Source organism: Miscanthus floridulus, chromosome 2 (assembly GCF_019320115.1).
Source record: "Miscanthus floridulus cultivar M001 chromosome 2, ASM1932011v1, whole genome shotgun sequence".
Taxonomy (NCBI): domain Eukaryota; kingdom Viridiplantae; phylum Streptophyta; class Magnoliopsida; order Poales; family Poaceae; genus Miscanthus; species Miscanthus floridulus.
In genome coordinates, this window is record NC_089581.1 from 30,542,235 (window position 1) to 30,554,133 (window position 11,899).

At 52.0% G+C, this 11,899-nt stretch overlaps 1 pseudogene; it reads left to right on the forward strand.

Annotated features, from left to right (window-relative positions):
• Positions 1-7,241: 7,241 nt before the first annotated feature.
• LOC136536283 (MDIS1-interacting receptor like kinase 2-like) lies at positions 7,242-11,899 on the forward strand (annotated as a pseudogene).

An 11,899-nucleotide genomic window follows, 5' to 3' on the forward strand; every position in this document is an offset into this window, starting at 1 on the left:
GATACTCCACATTTGTCGGCAGTCACAGTTACCTTTGTAGAGCAAGGGCAGTCCCAACGAAAAAAACTAGTAGTTTCTATAACATAGGATACCGCACAAAAAAAAGTACAGCCTTCTAACCCATGGTTTCTATGAGTAATAATTATTTTCTCTTTCTCTCTCCCAACTCTATCTTCTTCCTCCAATGAGAGTGCGGCACTAGCCCCCTAAAAACTGGTGGTTTCTCCCCAATTGAGATTTCATGGTTTCTTGGTGCATTGGGTCAAGAGAAGACCTGATTTCTTCATTAGGAAACCATTTCTAGGATTTTTGCTCTCTTTCTTCATTAATTACGTTGTCACGTCAGCATTTTGCCTACGTGCCAAGTCATTTAATGAGGATAGAAACCATCATCAATTTACTATTGGGACTGCCCTAAGTAGACACGAGACACTTAAGCGCCGCCTGGGCTGCTTTCCAAATTTGGTGCCATGAGTGATGTGCAGTTAGACGTGGTGATAGTCTGATAGATTTAGGATTCAAATCAACATGGACAACAACTAATATGTACTTGATCGGTAAGTCCAATTTCTATCTTTCAATACAAAATGACTATCCTATGCTGAAAGTTAGATCCTAGAATTAAACAGTTTGTGTTCGCCCTTTTAATAAATTTCAGTGAATTTGACTATAACTTATTGAGATGACTCAGTACAATTGCCTACTACTTTATGCACATTGATGTGACTAGATATACAAGTGTCCTCACATCGAAATTTTGGGCCCTAAAATTTAAAACCTCATGACCGTACCTTTAAATTTTAGCGAAATTGGCTGGAATTTGCCGTGAACTATGATTGCCACTACTTTATGCAGATGAGTATCATGAGATATGTACATAGACCCTACCCGAAAAGCCGGATCCTATAATTAAAAGTTCATTGTTCACGCCTTAAACTTTTAGCAAATTTTATTGAAGTTTATTGAAGTCTATCTCTCGAGTCCAAATAAATCCAATGAACACCGTACCTTTTGAGTTAATCTCCAATGGATTTTGAATTTTATTGCAGCAAATGATGGCGGACATTCAAATCCAAATAGCTTGACTCAAAGACAGCTGAAGTCAAAATAGACTTTTATTATTCAAATCTACTCCTACCTCTACGTGCAAGTGCAATCTAGCCTATGAATTGGGCATTGAATACTGATGAAATACTAGCATTAGTTTACCACCCAGCGTGAAAGCGGCACGTTGAGTTGGACTCGATGTGATTCAATTCAAACCATTGGAAAAGGAATTACCCTAGTTAGGCATGTGTTGAAATTCTCCTCAGCCCTCTCTTATCCCCAATCTTATTTGTCGAAGCGCCTTGGCAACAGACAGCCCTGCCCTTTGTCCGATCGAGCCAATTTGAAACACAAAGGAGCCATGCCTCTTGAGTTTTGACCATTGCCCACTGTAATTGCTGTGGATGTCGAAACCATTGGCGCCTTACGTATAACCGGTGACCGCAGTTTCCTCGCTAAGTCACTCCTGGTAAAAGTCGCTTTATGTGATACTCCTCAAACAGATGGTATTCGTGGGCCGAGTGGATACCATGCACACCTCGTAGTTTCTTTTTCGCTTACTTTGCGTTTTTTTTTTTTGAGAAATTTTTCGCTTCCTTTGCGTTGGTCGCAGACATACGGAGTACGTATGTCCAACACACACCGCGCGCATTTCCCAGTCAAGCTAAGCTACTGTCTGTTTAGATATAATAATTCTTTGGTTCTACCCATGTTCACTTGTTGGTTTCAGTCAGGGCTTATCAGCCAGTCAATAGTATTTTTCTCCCACAACAAACCAGTACCAGCCGGGCTTATCAGCCTAGAAACCACAAGCTTGTTTGCTGGTTGATTTCTAGGCTGATAAGCCCGACTAGTACTAATTTATTATGAGAGAAAAACACTATTTTATGGCTGATAAACACTGACCGAAAGCAACAAAGCACCGAAGAAGCATGCACGAAGTCTCCTTTGGCGCCTAGCTAGCAATATAACATTTCCATCCCCAAGACCTCCACGCTGTCTATAGACTGGGCAAGTCACTCTGACTTATCCAAGAATTTTTTTCCTTTTTTTAAGAAAAAAAAGGCTCTGAGCAAGGTCACTTGGAGTGTGCATCAACGTATTACTCCGTATATTCAGACAGATGTCAGGCAGGCCGCAGTGCGCAGCAACGCTAGCTAGCGTGTGCAACAGTGCAAAGAGCCAGGGAGGCATGCACGGAACAAGCCATCGCCGGGAGCCCGGGACAGAATTATCGGACGGAAGTTATTTCCCCGTTTCCTGCGTTCACGTGGGGCCCACTTCGGCCCGAGCATCACCAGCATCCAGAAAAGAGAGAGAGGGGTGACGGATGCCCAGCCGACACCGGAGGAGGAAGAGACATCGATGCGAGGCAACAGAAAAGTAAGGAGGGAGATACAACATCAAATCTACTTTTGAAACATCCAGATACAACACTTTCAACATACATGATGGAGCACAAGAAACATGCATATGAAACACTTGCTGCAACACCAAATCTACTTTTCAAACATCTAAATGAAACACTTACAACATACATACGAAAACAGCTGAAACATTTGGAACATACGTCTAAAACACTTGCAAAAACATATGCAACATCTAGATGAATCACTTCCAACCATACGTCTGGAAAAACAGATAGAACATTTGGAACATACACTTAAAACATATGTGTATAGCCATTACAACATGTGTAATATCTTGATCTACTTTTACAACATCAAGATGAAACACTTACAGCATCTAGATGAAATATCTGAAACACTTAAAACATACGCTTGCAACATGACCTTTCACCGCAGCGTCATCTTGTTGCTCGGACGAATGGAGGCTTGTCGTTGTGGAGTTCGATGACGGCGCATGGAGCTTGTCGTGCGGCAGCGACGAGGGCAACTCGCTGACAGGACAGCTCCACACGAAGCTCACCCTCTCGCCGGCTCGCCAGATCGGTAGAGGCGCGGCGACTGCGGCAAGCAGGCAGCGCAGTGGAGCACGGCCGCGGCGAACAGGCAGTGCGGTGGAGGCGGACAGGAGCGAGAGGGCGCGATGGAGAACTTTATTTTTTCGGTAGGGTGACAATGAGAGAGAGCGAAGACGCGATAGCCAGTGGGAAGACGCGTCTGTCTGCACGGACGTCCGCGCGGAATCATTATCGTTATAATAATAAATTGGTTCTTTCTTCTGCCCTAATTAATCCCCCTGGTCCTCGCGCAGTTCACGGCGGTGACAGATACGATTGATTGACGAGGAGATCGCGGTCAGTCAACACTTAATACTAGTTGTATACTCTATCAATCAGACATAGCGGCAGGTCAACTCAAAGGGTGCCAGGAAAACAGGATCGGCAGCCCGGCTTACCCCATATTCAGTTTGTTCGGCTTGTTTTTTCAGCTGGAATAATATTTTTTTCTCACAACAATTCAGCCAGAACAGTGTTTTTCGGTCAGTTTCAGCCAAAATTCAGCAAACCGAACGGGGCTCTTGCACATGGTTGAGTAATCTGGACAGGGAGAGAAGCATGCTTAGCAGCGAGCTCTTGCACATGGTGACATGGAACAGGAAGGACAGGTTGCTCAAGAGTCAAGTCAAAACCACGGGCTTTTCATAATCGAATACTACTATACTAATCCGCTCTTCAGTGTTCCTTTCTGACTGTCCAATCTTGAGATGAAATCTTCCTACCTAATTTGCCTGTCTCTGGAAGGATAATGCCCATTTCCGTTATTTTGCTTGGCAGTTGGCACCAGCACTAGTAGGCCTCGGGTTTTAAAAGAGAGGCCTTTACATGGCCGAAAGCTGGATGGGACACTAGGCCAAAGTGGCCTGATAAGCCTTTACTTCTATCGTACATCCAGTTAGCACCAAAAGCCCAGCCCAATTATGGTCGCTGGAAACGAAATAATGCCAGTTATGGCTGTTGCCTTAATAACAAGTTTTTTTTTACATCAGCCTTAATAACAAGATACCCCGGATATCTCAAGGAACTGAATGGAGAGACACTCGGGCGGCCCAGCTAGCAAAATCCCAGCAACTATGGCCCGCTTAGACCACTTAGGTCCCCGGGCCAAACACAAGACAAACGGCCGCCTCTCCCCTGTCTTGACCATAGGAAAGGACAGGGAGAGGCCGGACGCCGTCAAGTATGCCCGCTCTGACAGGGACTGACGTGCCTCGCTCACTCCGTCAGGATGGAGAGGGCGGCCATCTCTCGGGACATGGAATCTTGGGGCAGACACCATCCCTGCGCACCCCTACGCAGACAAGACAACACCATGAGGTGATGACAATCGATATGACACCTCGCCACCCAAATTCAGCTCGACGAGACGGACGTACGGCTCCACCCACTATGCGATGGGTCACACGACCCCGGCCTTGTCCTCACAAGATCAACCAGGCTACCGGGAGCCTTGACCCAGCAACCCAGGGTCAAGGCTCACAGCGCCACGCCCCGGGAAGGCGACCAACAACCTGAGAGCGGCTCCCTGCTCCCTCACTGTCGCCACGATGCCACCTGGAGAACAGGGAACGATGACAGAGACCACAGCATGACCACACCACGCAGGATAGTTGGTGAGTCACGACCATGCCAACGGTGCAGTCACGGCTGGCACTGTAGCATCACGTCACGCCATGCCATGACGTGGGGAGCAAGATCACGTCAACCACGAAGTCGACCATGCTGGAACATACGATGATGCCAAGACAAGACAGGATGGATTGCCGGCCAGGGAGAGACCTCCAAGACTTCATTCGGGCTCTCTTTCTACCAATTCCTCCTACCTCGAATCCCTCAGCTGACACACCCCAATTGTAAGACCTCAGAGCACTTGAAATGAGGAACACGAACTCGCTACCTCTCTCTGAGATTGGACGTAGGGCTTCAGTCTAAACCTGTATAATTTTTTTATGTCTTGAGTGCTACCATCGTCTTTTTTTAGAGTAACGCGACACTCATAAATTCACTCATCGGCAAAACACCGACACAAGTTAAGATCCCAAGTACCCAACACACACTCGACGCATATACCACGCATGCTGATGCTACAGAAAGTAGCCCATGATGATCCTTTCCAAGTGCGGCCATCTGATCACGCTCATCGATATGGTTGTGTAGGCACACAGAAATCTCAGTGTCAGTGGCATGCATGGATTGCCATGTCCAGTTTAATTCGTGGAAAGAAGCTGTTAGGTTAGGCCAGACCCACAGCGAGTGATTCGTCGCGTCAGAGATGACCCAACAATAAGATCCTGCTGGCAATCTCACATAATCTGAGCTCTATACGGATAACGAAACAGCGACATCTCTTCAGTCTTTTACCATGTGAAAAAGCCTTGACCCAGTTCTTTATATGCCAGCATGCAAATGTTAGTAGAATTCTCAATTTGTCATAAAAAAAAGTCATGATCCCTTCACGTACCATCACTCCATCCTTCGTTTTCATATGCGTGCCACTTTCATATAATAACAGAGTTGACACCGATGTCACGTAATGTCAGAGGGCTAACTAAATTCATCACAACACCAAAAAAAAACTTGCAAGCACAGACTAGTACATACCTACTCCCTCAATTTTGCAGGGAGTTGATTATCCCCTTTTCCCAGCACCTCTAATCTAGTACTTGACCTCGCTCTTTGTCGTTGAAACTGTCCTAAGTGCTCCTATATTACTCGTACCAGCTGGTAACAGCCTGAACCCTAGCTACGCAACACGGTTTTCCTTTGCAAATAGGAGTACTATATCAACGTACAGTCGCCGTACATGTAGCGCACTGCAGGCAATAAATAAAACCACTAGAAAAACACAAGGTTACCTAGCTACTCACCTGATATGATAATAACTAGTATTTATTTGTATAAGCATGGATCAAGTTGATGCAACCACAGCACATTGACAGGCGCTGGAGATGGACCGGCCGGATGAGGAAGCCAGCGGCCAACCAACGCCCTGTTCGTTTGGACTGGTTTAGCTCCATGACTGAAAGTACTGTTGGCTGGTTTGGTGTAAAAAAATAATGTTCGTTGGCTGAAAAAGTACGGCTTACAAGTCAAACAAGCCCAAACGAACAGGACGCAAGACCACGACCCAACATAACTTTTTTGGGGGGATGGAGATGGACTACCAGATTTGAACCGGGCCCATTGGGTGGAACAGTCGCGGAAAATGTACCAGTTGCGGGATAGAATAGAGCACAAGTTATCTAGTCCCCATGAATTTTGTAACAAAAATGCTATACAATGAGTCAGTAGTGTTTTAGAGCAATCCAACACTCGATTTTTCTCTTCTCTTCTCTTCTCTCCCTCTCTTCTTCTTCTACTCGGACGGGCTTAGAAGGGGCTCAGGGGAGGCAGACCGGTCAAACGGTGGGAACGGTAGGGGGACAGTGGTTAGGGTTCCAGCAGCGTAGGAAACGGCGGGGCCAGTTTGGGTGGGGGCGCCCATAGCCATGGCGGTGGCGGGAGGGGGGAAGAAGGAGGTTGCCGCGGGTTGGGAGGGGGAAGAAGACGGTGAAGGAAAAATCGAGTGTTCTCGGGACCCAAAACACCCGAACAACGGATAGACAAGATTCATTATATAAACATGAAATTACAAAATGAACCTGTTGCTACGTTGACAAGAAAAGGGAGATGGGCAAGTCTTTAAATCAAATATAATCAGTTTATTAGATCCCTCCTACACCCGAAATTTATGAGCGTGTTATAAAAGATTCACATGTTTTAGATGAGCTTCTAACCCAGATTAAAGGTGTTATAATAATCGGGGGGGGTAATATTCCTTCACCACACCCGAATTTTTACTTACACCAATTTATATCTAAAAATTACACCAAAATATTCACCGTAAGTCTAAAAGTTAAGTATAAATCAAATATAAAAATCAAGTATAATAAATATAATAAAAAGGAAACTATAAAAATTAACCGTAGATTTAAGATGGCGAGAGAGAAGACTTTCATTTGAATCTTATTAGTCTTATTCCCTTCTATGCATGCCATTTAGACATATAGAAAGAAGAAAGGGGAAATGAAGGAAAGAAAAAATTCTGACGTGGGGGGAAAAGATTTTCGCATGTGTGTCAATCTCTCTAATCCCACGCGTCAACTCTTCAGAAGCAATGCAGTGCAACGCCTGATCACATATTCACATGTGTGCTTAGCCGCCTTTGCCTAGATTCTGGACAAGAAGAGAGATGGCGCGCCACCAAGAAAGAACGACGTCAATGCTCCGTCGCCGCACAGCAGGCTGCACCAGGCGCGCCGCCGACACGTCGCGGCGCCGGCGCGCGCTTCTGCTGCTCCTCACCCACCTGCTGCTCCTTTCGTCCTCCCCGCGCCCCGCGGACTCGGCGCAGGGCGAGGCCGAGGCGCTCCTGAGGTGGAAGGACAGCCTAGCGCCGCCGCGCCCCGCGGACGCGCTCGCCCTCGTGGTCACTCAACGGCTCGGCCGCTGTCGCCGCGGCGCCCGCGCCGTGCGCTTGGCGCGGGGTGTCGTGCGACTCCCTCGGCCGCGTCGTGGGCGTCGACGTGGCAGGCACCGGCCTCGCCGGCACGCTCGCCGCCCTGGACCTTCAGTCGCTGCCCAGCCTCGGCAGCCTTAATCTCAGCTTCAACGCGCTGACGGGGCGCTTCTTCCCGCCCAACGTGTCCGCGCCGCTGCTCAGCGTCAGGTCTATCGATCTGTCCAACAACAACTTGTCAGGTCCGGTCCCGGCCACGTTGCCGGCGTACGTGCCCAGCCTGGAACACCTCAACCTCTCGTCCAACCAGTTCACTGGCGAAATACCGGATACCCTAGACAAGTTGACGAAGCTGCAGAGCCTTGTCCTTCACTCCAACAACCTTTCCGGCGGCATACCGCCGGTGCTTGGCAACGTCTCCGGGGAGAACTCGAGCTGTCAAGCAACCCGTTGGGCGGCACGATTCGTGCCACTCTTGGCAAGGTCCTGTCGCTGGAGCGCATCAACGTCAGCCTCGCTCGGCTGGAGTCAACAATTCCAACTGAGCTCAGCCTCTGCACCAACCTCACCGTCATTGGTCTCGCCGGGAACAAGCTCACCGGGGGCCTGCCGCCGTCGCTGGCCAAGCTGACCAGAGTACGGGAGTTCAACGTCTCCAAGAACATGCTCACCGGCGAGATACTGCCGGACTACTTCACGTCCTGGACACATCTCAGGGTGTTTCAGGCGGACGGCAACCGTTTCACCGGCAGGATCCCCGTGGAAGTCGCGACGGCGTCGAGGCTCGAGTTCCTCCACTTGGCGACCAATAATCTCTCCGGCACGATACCAGCGGTGATCGGAAGGATGACAAGCCTCAAGGTGCTGGACCTCTCCGAGAACGGGTTCTCCGGCGCGATCCCCCGGACGATCGGCAACCTCACGAGCCTCGACACGCCGACACGCTGCGACTGTACGACAACAAGCTCACCGGAAGGTTGCCGGACGAGTTCGGGAACATGGCGCCGCTGCAGAGACTGTCCATAAACACCAACATGCTGGAGGGCGAGCTGCCGGCCGGGCTTACTCGGCTGCCGAACCTGCTCGCCATCGTTGCCTTCGACAACCTCTTCTCCGGCACCATCCCACCGGACTTCGGCCGGAACCTGTCCATCCTCAGCATGTCAAAGAACAACTTCTCCGGTGGGCTGCCTCCGGGGCTGTGCAGCACGCCGCGCCTGAGGTACCTCAGCCTTGACGACAACGACATCTCCGGCACCGTGCCCGCTTGCTACAGCAATTTTACCAAGCTGGTGCGCTTCCGACTGGCACGGAACCGGTTGTCCGGTGACGTGTCAGAGATCTTGGGATCGCATCCTGACCTGTACCACATTGACCTGTCGGGGAATTCGTTCGGTGGCGAGCTGTCGGCGCACTGGTCTCAGTTCAAGAACCTCTCGTACCTGCACTTGGAGGGCAACATGATCACCGGGACAATTCCGGCCAGTTACGGCGCCATGATCGCATTGCAAGATTTGAGCCTCTCATCGAATCGCCTCGCCGGCACGATACCGCCGGAGCTCGGTGCATCGCCTTTGCTCAAGCTGGATTTGAGCCATAACATGTTGTCGGGGCAGATCCCTCTGACGCTCGGGAATGCCACTGGTATGCTACGGCTGGACCTGTCCGGAAATCACCTCGACGGTGGCGTGCCGGTGGAGCTGACCAACCTTGCCCACATGTGGCACCTGAACCTGAGCCGCAACAGCCTCGCCGGAGAGGTGCCGGCTCTGCTCGGAAAGATGGCCTCGCTGCAGGAGCTTGATCTTAGCGGCAACCCTGGCCTGTGCGGCGACATCGCCGGGCTGAGTTCCTGTCGCTCGGGGTCGAGTAGAGGCGGCTCCAGCTCCAAACGGTACCGCGCGAGGCTAGTCCTCGTCGTCACGCTGGTTTCCTTCGCGGCGCTTGTGCTCTCCGTAGCTGCATTGTCGTGCGTGCTGGTGGCCCGGAGGAGGAGGCGAGCCGGACAAGACAGCCCCGACACGACGGCGAGCGGCGGCGCCGGCGGCGCGATGGCTCTGACGGCTTCCATATGGGGCAAGGACGCGGCGTTCTCGTTCGGCGACATCCTGGCGGCGACGGAGCACTTCAACGAGGCCTACTGCATCGGCAAGGGCAGCTTTGGGAGCGTGTACCGGGCCGACCTGCCGGGCCCCGGCGGGCAGAGTCTGGCCGTGAAGCGGCTGGACGCTTCGGAGACCGGCGACGCGCGCCGCCGGGGCGTCAGCGAGAAGAGCTTCGAGAACGAGGTCCGGGCGCTGACGCGCGTCCGGCACCGCAACATTGTGAGGCTCCACGGCTTCAGCGCCATGGGCGGGCACATGTACCTGGCGTACGAGCTGGTGGAGCGCGGCAGCCTCGGGAAGGTGCTGTACGGTCCCGGCCGCGGCTGCGAGCTGTTCGACTGGCCCGCGCGGGCGCGCGCCATCGGCGGCCTGGCGCAGGCGCTGGCGTACCTGCACCACGACTGCTCGCCGCCGATGATCCACTGCGACGTGACGGTCAACAACGTGCTGCTGGACCCGGACTACGAGCCGCGGGTGTCCGACTTCGGCACGGCGAGGTTCCTCGCCCCCGGCCGCTCCGACTGCACCAGCGTCGCCGGCTCCTACGGCTACATGGCGCCAGGTAATGTAAAGACGTTGCATTTCACTTCACAGGGGCTGCGTCGTGTCATATGCGCTGTTCCGCTGCCGCGCTCACATTGCCATGGCTGGTGCTGCTTCTTTCTTGGCCGCAGAGCTGGCGTACCTGAGGGTGACGACCAAGTGCGACGTGTACAGCTTCGGCGTGGTGGCGCTGGAGATCCTGATGGGCAGGCACCCGGGCAGCCTCATAAGCTCCCTGCACTCGCGGCTCCCGGTCCCGGACACCAATGGGTCGCTGCTGATGAAGGACGCCCTGGATCAGAGGCTGGCTGGACTCTCCCGAAGGGCAGGTGGTGTTTGCGTTTCTGGTGGCGCTGTCATGCGTGCGGGAGGACCCCGAAGCCCGCCCGACCATGCGGAGCGCCGCGCAGGAGCTCTCGGCGCGGACGCGTTCGGTGCTGGACAGGCCGTTCACCGCGATCAAGGTCACCGATCTGACCGGTGCTCACGGATGATACCGCGTAGCATTGGCTCGTTTCTCAGCCTCATATAAACGATGTCGTTCGACTCGCCATGTTCTTTGCCGAAAATGTTTCCAAGCAAATTAGGGATTTTTAAAATCTTTTTTCAAAGAAATTTTATTTTTAATTATATATCTCTTTTTATTTAAAACTAACCATTTTGACCACGCCAACTCTCCCCTAACACGGCGAAAACATACTGCCATGCCAGGCTAGGTGGCCCCACAGGGTAAGCGTGGCAGCCAAACATACTCTATCGCGCCACCCTGCTCACTTCGGCAATCACACCCGCAGGTTTGGGTGCTCGCGAGGGTGTGGGTGCGAGTGTCTTCAGGTCGAGGCCTACGATGGTATCGGGTCGGTTTCGGATATCATATTGTAGTATTTCACCCACGGGTCTCAAGTGTATATCTTTTTTTCTATTTTTCCCCTCTATTAGAGGATCTAGAATTAATGCTCGACGAAATCATACGTAAGACTTAATATGATTTTGCGTGGACTATGTAGTACTCCCTCCGCCCCAATAAGAGGGTGTCGTTTTAGCCTCACGGACTTGTCTCAGTAAGATTGTCGTTTTAGGTAGGAGTCCCACATCTGTCGCTAGACTGCAGAACTGACCCCTCACTTCCTTCCTCGCTCCGCTCGCTCGTTTTCTAAAAGAAAAAAGACGACAACACCGGCACAGAGCCCGACGTCAAGGTGGAGCACGCCACGCGCGGCCAACACGGAGGCGGAGACGGCGAGATCCGGCGTGGAGGCGTAGCTAGCGGCGCGGCTCGACTTGGCCGGCGCGGAGGCAGATCTTCCCCTCCCTCTTCTCCTCAACCAGCGCCCCCATCCTCTTCTCCTCCGTCCAGATCTGCCAGCCTTCCTCTTCTTCTCCTCCACCGATAGCCCTCCTCCGTCCCCAGGAGACTCGCGGGGGTGGGCATGGCCGCGCGACGGAGACGAGGTTCGCGAGGGCGGGCGTGGCTGCGCGATGGAGAGGAGGCGCCCGAAGGCGGGCGTGGCCGCGTGATGGAGACGTGGCGCGCTCGCCCGAGCGGCCCGCGGCGGAGAGGAGGCGTGCTCGCCCGGACGGCCCGCGTCGGAGAGATGGCGCCGGACTATTATTACTTGATTACATGGCCTGCGACGTCTGCCAAAGAAAGCTCAGATCTTGTTTTTTTATTTAAACTTGAAAGGAACCTCAGATATGTTGATAACTTTGTACGGTATGGGATGCTTTCGCATTTGCAAACCT